At 50.8% G+C, this 12,723-nt stretch overlaps 1 pseudogene; it reads right to left on the bottom strand.

Moving 5' to 3' along the window:
* Positions 1 to 1,185: 1,185 nt before the first annotated feature.
* LOC103228641 (SERPINE1 mRNA-binding protein 1 pseudogene) lies at positions 1,186 to 2,139 on the bottom strand (annotated as a pseudogene).
* Positions 2,140 to 12,723: the final 10,584 nt, after the last annotated feature.

Here is a 12,723-nt window from a genome sequence, read left to right as displayed (position 1 = left end):
CACACACAGAAATCATACCAAATGGCCAGACACTTTACAGAACACTTTAAATATTACACATTGGCCAAATCAACTTATTCCACCCACCCTGGTGGAGGCGGGGTGGGGAAACCCGTACCTATAAAGCTACTTCTCTTGACAGGATGTGGCTACCAGCAATAAGTAGCTTGAACAACTTTCACCAATAAGATGTGTCCAGTTTAGATTTTAAAATAGGAAAGACATGCATTGAAAAAGTGAATACAGTTGAAAATGTAAATCCGTTGTCATTTGAACCTGATGAACCATGCAAGGAGCAAGGGTTAATAAACCAATGTGCTTTGAATTTGTTCAAATACTGATATTTCTGTATATATTTAGGATAGATATATATATATTTATATATATAACAGCTATCATGAGAAGTTAAAAAAGATTTTTCCCCAAAAATGGAAATATTAAAACTAAGTTAAAATACATATAGTTAGTATTCCACACAGCATAAAATCAGACAAATCAAAGTTTAACATGTCCCAGGTGACCATGTGTGAAAATGCAAAGCAGGTATTAAAACCAATATATCCAATATTTAAAACCAGTTTGTAATTGGGGAACTTCTAAATCCTTAATCAAAAAACACAAATGAAGTGAAAGCTTTAAACTGGCACACATTGTTCACACCTGTATTTCAGGTTTGGAGATGTATATTTGCAAGCAGCAATACAAAAGTATTCATGAAGAATGCATAATCTCTGAAAATTATGAAAACATCCCTGCTACCAATACTTTTTTTTTTTTTTTTTTTTTTTTGAGACGGAGTCTCCTCTGTCGCCCAGGCTGGAATAGAGTGGCGCGATCTTGGCTTACTGCAACCTCCACCTCCCAGGTTCAGTCGATTCTCTTGCCTCAACCTCCCAAGTAGCTGGGACCACAGGCGAGTGCCACCACATCCGGCTAATTTTTTGTACGTTTAGTGGAGATGGGGTTTCACCATGTTAGCCAGGATGGTCTCGATCTCCTAACCTCGTGATCCGTTCGCCTCGGCTTCCTAAAGTGCTGGGATTACAGGCGTGAGCCACCGCGCCCAGCCTCCAATACATTTCTAAATACAAAACTGACTCATATTTGTTGCTTCTGTGTAACAAGAGATGTTCATTTTTAAAACAGATAAAACTCAGTGTTTGGATGTGAATGGTATGAATGACAGTCTTTTTTTTTTTTTTTTTTAAATTTCTTAGTTGTTTGGAATCCTTAAGCAAGCAAAAGCTTTGAACAGAAGTGTTCACAAAGGAACCAGGGTTGTCTTATGGCATCAGTTACGCCAGAGCCAGGAATGCCTCTGGGTCATCCACATCAGGAGCAGAAGCACTTGTTGGTCCTGCTGCCACGGTTTGGGCGCCCACCACGCCCATATCCACCTCTTCCTCCCCTGCCACCATGTCCTGGGCAGCCAAGGTCTCCAAAATCGATCTCCAGCTGAGACGTCAAATCATTTGCTGGCTTCTGGAAATGATGTTCCATAACTGATTCTTCAGCATGAGCCTCTTCACTTTTTGATTTATGAAGAACAAATCCCTTCTTCCACTGCCCATCAGCACCTTCATTTGGTTTTTGGATATTACATTTTACTTTTGCCCAGTCCTTATTTTGAATAGCCTTCCGCTCATCGAAAGTCATCTCTTTTGGACCCTCCTCTTTTACCTCTTCCACTTCATTCTCCTTATTTTCAGTGTCTGCCACTGGAAGATGTTCCTCACCTTCAGGTGTTTCCTCAGTCACATTTGATGGATCCAAGTCAGTTAATTCATCTTTGACAGTTCCCCAGCGGTAAGATCTGCTACCTCCACATTTGTCCTCATGCTTCAGGCCACTTGTAATGTGAAAAAGAAGATCACTTCCACGATGCCTGTCAAATTCATGTTTGCCACAAGAATCAGATCCATTTCCTCAGCCCATTCCACATCCACGGCCCTCTCGACTTCTTCCAAGACCATCACGACTCCGAATAGGTTGGTCAATAATCGGTCTATCATGTGAAAATTCACCTCCTTCACCCTTTTCTTCAAGTGGTTTTTCAAATCTTTGTTCACGAGGTGGTCGCCTTTCTGGTCTTCTATCAATTATTTTCCCTTCACCCTGAAGTTGTTGATCAGGTCTTCTTCCAACTCCTCATCTCTCATCTCCCTCCCTCCCTCCCTCCCTTCCTCTCTCTCTTTCTTTCTCTTTCTTTCTTTCTTTTTCTTTCTTTCTCTCTCTCTTTCTCTCTTTCTTTCTTTTCATAGAGTCTTGCTGTGTCGCCCAGGCTGGAGTGCAATGGCGCGATCTTGGCTCACTGGAACTTCTGCCTCTGGGGTTCAAGTGATTCTCCTCCCTCAGCCTTCCTAGTAGATGGGACTACAGACGCACACCAACACGCCCAGCTAATTTTTTGTATTTTTAGTAGAGACGAGGTTTCGCCATGTTGGCCAGGCTGGTCTCAAACTCCTGACCTCAAGTGATCTGCACCCCCTCAGCCTCCCAAACTACTGGGATTACAAGCATGAGCCACTGTGCCCGGCTTCTTCCTTTCTTTCATTGATGCCTGCTGTGTGCCTGCACTGGCTGGGCTGGCTGCTACCACTAGGCAGGACTGTGACATGCACCCCCCTAGCAGTGCTCCCAGCCGAGTGAAGCCCTCCCTAAGGTTGATTTGATTAGAAGGGAGCATAGAAAAGTCCTGTCTCTGAGAGAAAGTCCTGTCTCTGGGAGAAAAAAGTTGAGCTGTTTCCCAGCTCTGCTTATAACCATGGGGCCAAAGTCTCTTCTCTCCCTGGGCCTTGCTCTGGGCAGTGGGGTGATGGAGAGAAGCTCTACAGACCTTCTCAGTGCCTTTGTGCTGGGTCATGTGATAGATCTAATATGATGGCCAGGGAGGGGCTGCTGGGGATGGGCAGCCTTGGCAGGTGGAGGCAGGGCAGTCTGCAGGCACTAGATGTTTTGTCTGCCATTGCTGGCAACACTCCAGCACCTAGAGGATTAAATAGGGCATATAAATAATAGCCTTACTGTGGTGCCTGACTCATAACTGGTGCTTACCAGATGGAGTTCTCTTCTCTCATGCTGGCTCCCTGAGAGTGTACCGGCACCTGCCCACATCAGCCAGATCCCTCCCTTGCAACAAGATCTTGGGTTCCTGGAGGATGCCTGCCATCCCCCACAGCCAGGCCCACCTCCAGATAGGATAATGGGTGGGGCTCTTTAAGGAAACTGAAGGTCTGGGGCAGAGAAACCTCAAAAGAAGAGGAGCAACTAGAATGCTCATTCATTGCCATTGGCAGTTTCTTATGACATCATACGCTCTTACCTTCTGAGGCAGCTACTCCATTCTGAAGACTTACCCAAGAGAAATAAAAACACATTCTCACACAGACATGCACGGGACTATTCATAGCAGCTTTATTCATAGTAGCCAAAAACTGGAACCAACCCAAATCAATAGGAGAATAAATAAACCAGTGTGTCCTATCCATCCATACAATGGAGACAACTACTCAGTGATAAAAAAGAAAGAACAACTGTTACACAGGGCAGCGTGGAGGAATCTGGAAAACATTATATTGGCCAGGCTCAGTGGCTCACGCCTGTAATCCCAGCACTTTGGGAGGCCAAGGCGGGCGGAGCGCTTGAGCCTACGAGTTAAGAGACCAGCCTGGGTAACATAGTGAAATCCTGTCTCTAAAAACAAACAAATGAACAAAAAAATTAGCCAGGCATGGTAGAGCATGCCTGTAGTCCCAGCTACGACTCAGGAGGCGGCAGTGGGAGGATCACTTGAGCCTGGGAGTTGGAGGCTGCAGTGAGCCATGATGGCACCACTGCACTACAGAAGGAGAACACGGCAAGATCCTGTCTCAAAAAATATATATAAAAGTAAAAAACAGCCGGGCGCGGTGGCTCACGCCTGTAATCCCAGCACTTTGGGAGGCTGAGGTGGGCGGATCAGAAGGTCAGGAGATCGAGACCACGGTGAAACCCCGTCTCTACTAAAAATACAAAAAATTAGCCGGGCGCAGTGGCGGGCACCTGTAGTCCCAGCTACTCAGGAGGCTGAGGCAGGAGAATGGCATGAACCCGGGAGGCGGAGCTTGCAGTGAACCGAGATCGCGCCACTGCACTCCAGCCTGGGCGACAGAGCGAGACTCCGTCTCAAAAAAAAAAAAAAAAGTAAAAAACATTATATTGATGAAAGGAGGCCACACACAGAACAAAACACATGTATGACGACATTTGGGTGAAATTCTAGGACCGCAAAACTGATCTCTGATGCTGGAGGTCAGAACAGTGGTTACTTCTGGGCTAGGGGACATTGGTGGGGAAGGGGCACAAGGGAATTTCCTAGGGTGAAGAAGCTTGCTCAGGGTCATGGTTACACGGGTGTCCCTCTGTGTAAAAGTCATTGCGCTGTATTATACATTCATGATTGGTGTAACGTAAGTTACTCCTCAGTAAGAAAATAAGCCTCCAGGGTATGCTCCGATATGAGGAGTCTCTTGGGAGGGAGCAGCTGCAAGGAGGAGCAGGCAGTGGCCCTGGGCCTGTACATTAGCACTTCCTTTGTTCAACTCACCCTGCAGGCCCCTGGCTGAGAACTAAGCCTCCTGGTCAGTGACAATGGGAATATCTAACCCAAGGGCTGCGGAATAAGGTCATAAACATGTAAATGGCAGTTTACAGCAGGGCGATTTTGGAGGCTTTTATCACCAGTATGTCAGTGCCTTTTACGGCAACTCATAAATATACCTCCTATTAGTTTCAGCAGATTACAGCCAAGGCCAAGTCATGCCCTCAAGTGGGCTGGACCACATGTCACCTCCAAAGGGCTTTTCTGAGGCCCCAGGACTGTCTGGCAGGAGTGGGACCAGAGAGGGTCAGCTGTAGCCAACCTGGCTGGAGGAAGTCAGCCCAAGGGACCCACACACACTCACTGGGCACAGAGACCACAGTCACCGTTTATCGGGCGCCTACTCGACACAGTTCCTCCTGCCCAGCTGTTGTCCACCTCATATGTGTGCGGCACTCATCAGATGACCTGTCCATGGGGGGGTCCCTTTAACCCTCACCGCAACCCTGTGTGGCAGGCAGTATTCTGCCCACTTTACAGGTGACAGAACAGAGGCTTTCAGAAGTCACCTGGCCATGGTCTCTCTACCTAGCCAGCATTAGACATTCTCCAACATAACATCCAAGAGCTGCAGCCAGGCAGAAAGCCTGGTCCTGGCCCTGTCCCCTGCACTCCCTCTAGAGTCAACTCTCCAGGTGGGGCAAAGGGAAGTGAGAAAATACAACAAAGGATTTAAATCCAGCATATACAGACAGTCCCTGACTTATATGGCTCAACTGGGGTTTTTTTTTTTTACTTTACAATGGTGCAAAAGTCATATACACTCAGTAGAAATCATACTTCAAGTATCCACACGATCATTCTGGTTTTCACTTTGAAAACAATATTTGATAATTACATGAGATATTCAACACTTTATTATAAAACAGGCTTTGTGTTAGGTGACTTTCTTTTTTTGTTGTTTGTTTTTGTTTTTGAGACGGAGTTTCACTTTTGTTGCCCAGGCTGGAGTGCAATGGCATGATCTCAGCTCATTGCAACCTCCGTGTCCCAGGTTCATGCAATTCTCCTGCCTCAGCCTCCTAAGTAGCTGGGACTACAGGCATGTGCCACCAAGAATGGCTAATTTTTGTATTTTTAGTAGAAATGGGGTTTCACCATGTTGGTGAGGTTGGTCTCAAACTCCTGACCGCAAGTGATCCGCCCTCCTCAGCCTCCCAAAGTGCTGGGATTACAGGCGTGAGCCACCGTGCCCAGCCTGTGTCAGGTGACTTTGACCAGTTGTAGGCTAATGTCAGTGTTGTGGGCATGTTTAAGACAGGCTGGGCTAAGCTATGATGTTCAGTAGGTTAGGCATATTAAATACATTTTCATTTTACAGTATTTTTAACTTGTAAAGGGTTTCATTGGGATGAAACTCCATAGCAGGTTGAAGAGCATCTGTATAAAGATCTAAAAATGAATAAGGAAAACATAAAAACCAGAGTGGAAAAATGGGGAAAGGATATAAGCAGATTCTTCATGGAAAAAGGAAATAAATAGAATTCAGAGAGGTGAGCGGGGGGGAAGAAAAAAAGGAAATAAAAACGATCACTCAGTAAGAAAAGATAAGCAAACGCCTAAGTAATGAGAAAAATTCCCTTTGAAGAGAGGTTTTAGCAAAGTGTTAGTACAAGTGCCTATGCTGGGGGTGGTCACAGGCTTTTTGGAGGGTGACTTAGCCCCTGCCCCCCAGCTCAGCAATTCCACTTCCCAGCGCCTCCCCGTGGAGAGTCTGGCAGAGACCTGCAGTGTGGCTGCCACTGCAGTGAGCTGTAACAGCACTGGATGTTAGCACTGCAAACAGCCTGGATGTCCAGCAATAAGGGATGAGGTGAACCCTGTGGGTTTCCCATATATGCACAGCCTAGTGGCAATTACAAGGACTGAGGAGGGAAATGTTTGGCTTTGGGATGCTGTGTGTCTAAGGAGACAGACTACTTACTCCCCACGGTTCCCTGCAGCAGAGCAGGCTCTCCGAGAAGCACCCTAGCTGTAGATTCGGGAAGATGAGGCTGGCTAGATGTTTCCTGCCCTGCTTGGAGGTTGGCTTCCCCCATCTCCCACCTGCCCCCATCCCAACCCAAACCTAACTGCAGTCGTTGGGGATAAAGGAGGAAATAAGTCTGGGTGTGGTAGCTCATAACTGAAAATCTAAAACTCTGGGAAGCAGAAGCAGGAGGATAGCTTGAGCCCAGTAGTTCAAGACCAGTGTGGGCAACATAGTGAGACCTTGTCTCTTGAAGAAAATCAAAACAGGCTGGGCGCGGTGGCTGATGCCTGTAATCCCAGCACTTTGGGAGGCCAAGGTGGGAGGATTGCCTGAGCCCAGAAGTATGCTGGGATTACAAGTGTGAGCCACCGTGACCAGCCCTGTATTATGTTTTTTTGTTTTTGTTTTTTTGTTTTTGAGATGGAGTCTCACTCTGTCACCCAGGCTGGAGTGCAGTGGCATGATCTCAGCTTATCGCAACCTCCGCCTCCCGGGTTCAAGCAATTCTCCTGCCTCAGCCTCCTGAGTAGCTGGGATTACAGGCGCCCACCACCATGCCCAGCTCATTTTTGTATTTTTAGTAGTGACAAGGTTTCACCATGTTGGCCAGGCTGGTCTCGAACTCCTGACCTCAGGTGCTACAACTGCCTCAGCCTCCCAAAGTGCTGGGTGTATTATGGTTTTAAAGTAAAAATGTATTCATATATTTCTTATATAATAAACAGCAAATAATTTTAAAAGTTTTTTTTTTGGCCAGGTGTGGTGGCTTACGCCTGTAATCCCAGCATTGGGAGGCTAAGGTGGGCAGATCACCTGAGGTTAGGAGTTCGAGACCAGCCTGGCTCAGCCTCCCAAGGAGCTGGGATTACAGGTACATGCCACCACATCTGGCTAATTTTGTATTTTTAGTAGAGACAGGGTTTTACCATGTTGGCCAGGTTGGTCTCCAACTCCTGACCTCAGGTGATCCGTCCACTTTGGCCTCCCAAAGTGCTGGGATTACAGCCAAAATGTTTAAATTAGTAAAAAAAGAAAATTCTGGAATTTTTTGTAGAAGTGGGGTCTCACTAAGTTGCCCAGGTTGGTCTCAAACTCCTAGGCTCAAGCAATCCACCCAAAGTGCTGGGATTACAGGCATGAGTCACTACACCCAGCCTAAAAAAGTTTTTTGAAAGCTTAAAACAAGGAAGAAAAAGGGAAAATTGAAGTTAAGGAGACCAGTGAAGAAGCTGTTGGCAAACGGTGGTAAGACCTGAGCCTGGGCGTCCCCATCTGTGAAATGGGTATACCCACCAATCCCTATAGTCACTGATGCTGTTGAGAGGACTCTTGGCTAATGACAGTGAACTCTGTAGTCTGTGAGGTTGGTGCCCCAGATACTTAGCTGGAGGCCCTTGTACGGGCCTACCTCTATGGGGCCACCCTCCTCACTATGCCTGATCCTCACAGCACACTGGCCCCAGGTCACGGGGGCCGACCTGGGACACACAGAAAGATCTGGCCATGGGGCTACCTCCCAGAGCAGACACCAGCCCTTGATGGGCCCAGCAGCCATGTTGGATCTCCATGCCAATCAGTCTTATGAGCCACAGCTCAGCTTAGACTCAGGCTCCAGGAATAGGTCCCCAAGACACCCTCATTCCCCAGTGCCCAACAGTATTGGGACAACCAAAATTAGCCTCAAACTGCCCAGGCCTTCCCCAGGGATATGACACTCAGCAGCTCCTGGGGCTGCCCAGGCTGAGAACTACCTGCCCCCAGTCCCAGGCAGAGAGCCGCAAGCCTGGCTGAAAGAACAAGGTGAAGCTAAAGACTCAAAAGCAGGTCCTTGCCTCCTGTGACTGCAGGTACAGCCCAGTGAGGAGCAGCAGGGCTGCCAATGGTCCCCTGAATTGGCACCCACTTCCTGGGTTTAGCACCACTGTGGCCTCAGAAGGCCCTAAAGGAGGGTTGTCGTGGCATGGACCATGGGTTCCTCACATAGCTCCTCTGGCCCAGGGGAACACGTGTCCCAGAGGCAGCTGCTCCTGGCATCACTGTTGGTAGGTCCAGATGAGGGACAGGCCTCTGCCTGGGAGTGTCAGGATGCAGAGAGGCTGCTTCAGTCCTGCTGCGGCAGCCACAGTCCCCACACACTAACACTAATGTCAGCGAGGTCCAGGAGGTCGTCTCTACATGAGGCTGTGATAAGGCTGCGTGGGAGCCTGCATGCAGGCTCAGCATCATCCTGCCTGGGCGGGAACCCTGGCCCACCCTTGCTGTGGGACTTCAGCCAAATGACAGCCTCTCTGACCCTCAGTTTCCTCATCTGCAAAAGTAGCACCCGACAACATGCACTGACCCCCGGGGCTGGTGTGTGTGCTTGGCTAATGGTTCACTCTCAGAAGTATCTGCCCCTACCCACCTCATAGCTGCGGTCAGGTGAGTTCTTCTCTGCTTCTGTTTCCTCGTTGCACCTGGAAGAAGCTAGAGGACCTGCTGTCCTAATTGCGCCTCTACCACTGATGTTCTAAGAAGGGGACACTGACTTGTCACTCTCTGCCAATGTAGGAGCCAGGCACTGTCCCTGTTGGATCAGGGCTGGGCTCCTAGTAAGTAAAAGCCTAAAGGCTCAGGGAGGTCATTTAAGGTCTAGGGTCCAGTGGACTTTTGGATGCATCGCAGCCTCGGCTGAGCCCTTCTAGCAGCCTTGTGGTGACTGAAGCCTGGGGCGGCTGCTCCATTGTCTCCTGTCCATCCCGCTCATCTGCTCAACAACCCTTAGGAGGAAACACACAGGAGGGTCCTGCCCTCTAGTGGCCACCGGCGGCCAGGCCTCTCCTCACAGGGCTACACCCGCGACCTCAGAGGAGCCCACTGCCCTCTCTCCCTGTTCTAGTGCCTGCCGCACAGCAACGAGCAGGCATTTCCTGGGGGTGAAGCCGAGGCTGGCCCCATGAGCTGGCACTCAGCAATCTTCATCTCCAAGCATCTTTGAGTCCTGGGCGGCCCTGCTTCCAGATGTGAGCCCTAAGCCCATGGGGCTGGGTGGTCCTGGGCTGTGCCACAGGGTTTCAGTCCACCGCGAAGAAGGCCTGATGATGTCCAGGTAGAGGGCACCTGTTGGCAATGATTGACATAACACTGCAAAGAGAGAGCCTGGTGGGGCACCAGCCTCTGCCCAGGCTGGGGTCCGGGGCCTTCCCCCATGTGCCCACACGCCATGCTTCCCCTGTTACAGCCTCTGCCGTCAGACTGCCCACCAGCATCTGTGGGTGGGGAGAGCATGATGGGAGTCGAGAACCTGGGCTGGGGCTTGACAAAAAGGGGCTTTGCCTCTGGACACCTCCACCTCTGCTCCAAGTGGAGGGGGCAGGGAACACAGGGAGGAGGTAAAGTAAAGGGAAGTTCCGCCCCTCTAGAAGCACCTCTGCATCCTTTGTCCCCCAAGGGAAGCACAAGTGTGTGGTCAGTCAGATAAAGCAGGCGTTTCCTTGCCTTTATGGAGCCACAGGCTGAGGCTGGGACCACGGGTCAGTGAGGGGTTCAGGAGGCCCCCTTTGTACCTCCCTCCCAGGCCCTGAGCCCATCATCCCTTCGTTCTTAGAGTGAAACTGTGAAGAGCGGCAGCTCTGTGCCAGGTGAGGAGGATTTGGCAGTGGAAAGGGTGAGCTTGCCCTGCCCTGGGGGCAACTGGCACCTGGGGTAAGAGGTGGCCGGTGAGAGCCTGAGCCCTCTGGAGAGCAGAGGCCCCGTTATGCACAGGGCCAGTATACCCGATGCTCGGGGAGCTCCCAACAACCCCACCCAGTCCTGCAGGAGACCCCAAAGCTCTAGGGAAGAGCCTGTCCCAGGAAGCACAGGGCCTCGAAGTTCTGACAAGGACACTGGAGTTCCAGGCACACCCCACACATGCACACACTTCCCGCTTCCAATTAGCACTAATTGCACGGCTGGGAAAACGCACAGACCATGAAGCAGAAGCAGTTAGGGCCGCAGGGCCCCGGCGAGGCAAGCCTGTGAGGTCCCAGGTGAGCCAGGCTCTGGGGGATGGGTCCTGGAGTCTCTGTCTCTCTGAGAGGGGATCAGGTGATAGGGCCACATCTGCCAGGGTCCCTAGTGGCCCCTCCGGAAGATGGGAATTGTCCCAGGACCAAGGCAGAAGCTGGGTGTGGGGGAGCCTGACAAACACCCCCCTCTCAGCCTGGCATTTAAGGCTCCCCTAAACCTGGCCCTACCAGCATCCTCCCTCCCTCTTTCATTTCTTTCATTTCTTCTGCTCCTAGTTCTCACTGCCTAAGTCACCCACTGATTAATTCTTTATTTCACTCCATTTGTTCATGCATTATGTGTCCAGGAGCTCTCCGGTGGCCGGACCCTGGGACCACAGAGATGGATGTGCCAGGCCTGGCTAGTCAGGAGGGCCTTGGAGCCAGGACCTTTTCCAGGGCCCCAGAGCACTGGATGGTCAGAATCAAAACAGGGCTAAGGCAGGTCCGGGGGCAGGGAAGGGTCCCGATGCTTACCTCCTTCCTACTTGAGCAGCCCTCTCTCCTACCACCTATCCAGCCAGGCCTAGGCCCAGGTTGGCAGAGACCACATTGCAGGGCAACCCCTCTGCTGGCTCTACTTCATTCTTGGTGGGAAGGAGGTGGCCAGGCTGAGCACTGTGTGCTTATGAATAGAAGTATCAGCTTTGCTTGGCACTCTCTGGGTGAGGCTATGGGTCCCTTGATCTTTCAGACTGCACTCAGGGCATGTGCCAGGCTGTGTCCACATCTATGGCCAAGCTCAAGACAGAAGCTCTGCCAGGAACAGTTATGACTAGGGGACAGGAAGAGAAGCAGGCACCAAATCTGAGCTGCTCTGGGGTGGGTCTAGCCCTTGGGGAGAAGCGGGGACTGGCCCTTAGCAAGAGGCTGGCTCTGGAACTCGCATGCTTGAGTAGTCTGGGCCCCAGCCACAGAGTGAGGGCCCTGAGTCAACGCTTTATATAACACTGCATGGCTCAGACCCTCAGCCCTGAGCAGGGGTAGTGGGAACAAGACCCCTCGCCCCACAGGTGTGTGTCTGGCCTGACCCCTGGCTCCCGTTCTCCAGAACATCCCCACCACAGAGACAGAGGCTCAGCTCCACTCCCTTCCCTTCCCCCGCTTAGAGACCAACCTGGTCCTGGGCAATTTGGTGTTGCCATGACAACCACATACTTTCTTCTTCCCTACTTAGCCGATTGAATCTGAGTTGCAGATGAAATCCTGGTGAGTTGTGTATTTAGAAAGCATTTGGCCATTTGGAGCGCTCGATGCATCTTTCATCTCCCAGGTGCCTCTGATACCCATCCCTTGTCCCTTGATGGCTGAGGGAGAGGATATGCGTCCTGCACCCTCTCCCCATGCCTGGGGTAGTCCTGGCCCAGTGGCACAGCCTCCTTGAAGTACAGCCTCTGGCATGCAGGAACACATGGATGACATTCTCATGGGCAGCCTCTGTGGTGAGCGGACCCTGTGAGCTGGATGGCAGTCACCAGGAGCCTCAGACAATGCATAGGCCTCTCCATTGTGAGGCATATGGTGTCTGGGCAAAAGCTCTTGACTCAGGAGGCTGTCTCTGTCCCCTTCAGGAATGTGTGCTGCACTTAAGGACTTGGGCCACCAAGACTGGGAGTTGCTGCTAGCCAGGGGCCCCCAGCATGATCTTAACCTTCATGCATTCCCCAGGGCTGACCTTAGCCTCCTCTGACCAGCAATGAAGAGTCACCTGCAGTGCAAAGCTCGCTGCGAGTAGGCTCAGAGCTCAGCCCCGAGATGGGGGAGACAAGACATGGGAAAGTAGTAAAAGTGGCCCCATCTGTGATGAACAGGGTGCTGGTGGCCCTGGGAGGCGACCTCAGCTTGGCAGTTGGCTAGGGCTGGTCTAGCAAGTTTAAGGGGAAGAAAACATGGGGTGGTCAGAGAAAAGTGGGACTGGCTCTTTCTCCGATCTGCCTGGGCAGGGGATGGAAATCAGCATGGGGCATCTTACCAGGAATGGTCACGCAGGATGGATAGGGAGACCTACCTCTGTCCTCTCCACTCAGGGCCAGAGGCTCCTGCCCCACAATGCAGACGTTAAACCCACCAAGTGGTCCCATTGG

This window comes from Chlorocebus sabaeus, chromosome 22 (assembly GCF_047675955.1).
Source record: "Chlorocebus sabaeus isolate Y175 chromosome 22, mChlSab1.0.hap1, whole genome shotgun sequence".
NCBI classification, from domain to species: Eukaryota; Metazoa; Chordata; class Mammalia; order Primates; family Cercopithecidae; genus Chlorocebus; species Chlorocebus sabaeus.
This window is presented reverse-complemented; position numbering and strand designations above follow the sequence as displayed.